The sequence below is a fragment of the Watersipora subatra genome, chromosome 5, assembly GCF_963576615.1.
Source record: "Watersipora subatra chromosome 5, tzWatSuba1.1, whole genome shotgun sequence".
Lineage (NCBI taxonomy): Eukaryota > Metazoa > Bryozoa > Gymnolaemata > Cheilostomatida > Watersiporidae > Watersipora > Watersipora subatra.
In genome coordinates this window covers 46731950-46735626 of record NC_088712.1, presented here as the reverse complement: position 1 = coordinate 46735626, position 3677 = coordinate 46731950, and positions in this window count along the sequence as shown.

Sequence of the window (3677 nt, the reverse complement as noted above, 5' to 3'; positions counted from 1 at the left end):
GGTTAATTCTATTGATGTTATGAATAAGATTAAAAGGCCGTTGTCATAGGTAACAAATTTGGTTCACTTGTACAGGTATATAAGTATTAGCAATGTAGCAAATATGAGTCACTTGTACAGGTATAAGGATTAGCTATGTAGTAAATGTGAGTCACTTGTACAGGTATAGTATTAGCTATGTAGTAAATATGAGTCACTTCTACAGGTATAAGTATTAGCTATGTAGTAAATGTGAGTCACTTGTACAGGTATAAGGATTAGCTATGTAGTAAATATGAGTCACTTGTACAGGTATAAGTATTAGCTATGTAGTAAATGTGAGTCACTTGTACAGGTATAAGTATTAGCTATGTAGTAAATGTGAGTCACTTGTACAGGTATGAGTATTAGCTATGTAGTAAATATGAGTCACTTGTACAGGTATAAGTATTAGCTATGTCGTAAATGTGAGTCACTTGTACAGGTATAAGTATTAGCTATGTAGTAAATGTGAGTCACTTGTACAGGTATAAGTATTAGCTATGTAGTAAATATGAGTCACTTGTACAGGTATAAGTATTAGCTATGTAGTAAATGTGAGTCGCTTGTACAGGTATAAGTATTAGCTATGTAGTAAATGTGAGTCACTTGTACAGGTATAAGTATTAGCTATGTAGTAAATATGAGTCACTTGTACAGGTATAAGTATTAGCTATGTAGTAAATGTGAGTCACTTGTACAGGTATAAGTATTAGCTATGTAGTAAATGTGAGTAACTTGTACAGGTATAAGTATTAGCTATGTAGTAAATGTGAGTCACTTGTACAGGTATGAGTATTAGCTATGTAGTAAATGTGAGTCACTTGTACAGGTATAGTATTAGCTATGTAGTAAATATGAGTCACTTCTACAGGTATAAGTATTAGCTATGTAGTAAATGTGAGTCACTTGTACAGGTATGAGTATTAGCTATGTAGTAAATATGAGTCACTTGTACAGGTATAAGTATTAGCTATGTAGTAAATGTGAGTCACTTGTACAGGTATAAGTATTAGCTATGTAGTAAATATGAGTCACTTGTACAGGTATAAGTATTAGCTATGTAGTAAATGTGAGTCACTTGTACAGGTATAAGTATTAGCTATGTAGTAAATGTGAGTCACTTGTACAGGTATGAGTATTAGCTATGTAGTAAATGTGAGTCACTTGTACAGGTATAAGTATTAGCTATGTAGTCAATGTGAGTCACTTGTACAGGTATAAGTATTAGCTATGTAGTACATGTGAGTCACTTGTACAGGTATAAGTATTAGCTATGTAGTAAATATGAATCATTTGTACAGGTATAAGTATTAGCTATGTAGTAAATATGAGTCACTTGTACAGGTATAAGTATTAGCTATGTAGTAAATATGAGTCACTTGTACAGGTATAAGTATTAGCTATGTAGTAAATGTGAGTCACTTGTACAGGTATAAGTATTAGCTATGTAGTAAATGTGAGTCACTTGTACAGGTATAAGTATTAGCTATGTAGTAAATGTGAGTCACTTGTACAGGTATAAGTATTAGCTATGTAGTAAATATGAGTCACTTGTACAGGTATAAGTATTAGCTATGTAGTAAATGTGAGTCACTAGTACAGGTATAAGGATTAGCTATGTAGTAAATATGAGTCACTTGTACAGGTATAAGTATTAGCTATGTAGTAAATATGAGTCTCTTGTACAGGTATAAGTATTAGCTATGTAGTAAATATGAGTCTCTTGTACAGGTATAAGAATTAGCTATACTATATTAGCTATAGTAGCGGTGCTATATTAGCTATAGTATTAGCTATGTAGTAAATGTGAGTCACTTGTACAGGTATAAGTATTAGCTATGTAGTAAATGTGAGTCACTTGTACAGGTATAAGTATTAGCTATACTATATTAGCTATAGTAGCGGTGCTATATTAGCTATAGTATTAGCTATGTAGTAAATGTGAGTCACTTGTACAGGTATAAGTATTAGCTATGTAGTAAATGTGAGTCACTTGTACAGGTATGAGTATTAGCTATACTATATTAGCTATAGTAGCTGTGCTATATTAGCTATAGTATTAGCTATGTAGTAAATGTGAGCATAAAGGGAAAGATTAATAAAAATTAAAATAAATTATAAAAAATAAAAAGAATATTAAGAATATGTAAGACAAGTTAATTAAGCCTTTCCTACCTCCAATGAGAGTGAGTCAGGTTGTATAACTCTATCATCACCTTTATATTGAGCCTACGCATCACTGAGAGTATTCTTCAATCTTCAGGGAACAATAACTTAAAATGTCTTTTTAATTTTTATTATAATTTACGCTATAGCATGTGGTTTAATTTTCTATATGTACTTTTCTAAAGTATAATTATACTACTATTACAATCTTACTTAATTACATTGTATAATATATAATATACAATGTTATATGTTATATCATATAATCATAAATATAATCATATCATCCCTGTAAAGTATTATAAATTTACTTTAAAAGGCACATATAAAAATCAAATTATATATCATGCTATATTTTTATAATATATAATTTCACCTATATTATATATAATAAATATTGCATATATAATTGTTATATAATATAACTTGTAATATATATAATATATAGCATTATACAATATTATTATGTAATGTTATTAAAGCAATGGTTATAGTACATTTATCGTAATGCTAATTGAAATTACAGTATTTATTAACAAGTTTTGCCACATAAAAATGAAAAAAAAAAGAATCGCACTTTATTTTTCCACAATCAAAATTTTGCGCCTACATGTGACTGCTTAAACAAATGAAACAAATATCAAAATTGATCATCTTTACATGTGAGTATTTCATTGCAGTTACCAATACTTTCAATTTGTTTAGTTACTAAATAGCCTATTTTGAGCCGTTTAGAGCACTTGCAATCTAAAATTTAACGAAATTAAATGGTATCACAAAGGATTAATATAACAGCTGTCTCAACTTCATGGCATGTACAGTTTTTATTTATAAGAAATAGGAAACTAATAATTCAGCCAATCTTAGTAATTTGTCAGAGTTGAAAAATAGTCGTCTTCAATAGGAAGCAGAAACTTTGAGGTTGAGTTCAGCTGGAAACATGCTTCTAGCTTGCCATCTGTTTTGCTGTCTGATGGTGCAAAAAATATATCTGGATCGCAATCGTTAAATATCGCTGGATACCGCTGCAATAAAAGGGTGATATTAATAAATTTGTACACAAGTTCAATTAATACTTTTCAAAACACACACAAAGTTTGCTAAAATTTAATGTTTAAATTACAAAATTATATTAGACAGATAGCTGCACTGAGAAATATTTCTACTTTTACAAAATGCTGATAATTGTTTTCAGATAAAATAAAAACAGGTAATTAGAAATGTTCATAAACCCAAAAACATGCTTTATTAGTAGAAGATTTTAATCTACAAAATTGTGACTTATCTATCATATTATTTTCTGCTTTTGTACAGCACAGCCTTAACTTTGTAAAGTTTGGTTTTGTAGCTGCTACGCCGTTCCTAGTATACTGCAATAAATTTGGAACACTTGAAGCCAAAAAAATTACTTGCGTAAAAACTATCTTAGCAAAGTTTAAAGCTCACCTCTTCAGTCTATGACATATTTTACCGGCACGATACAATTGTAT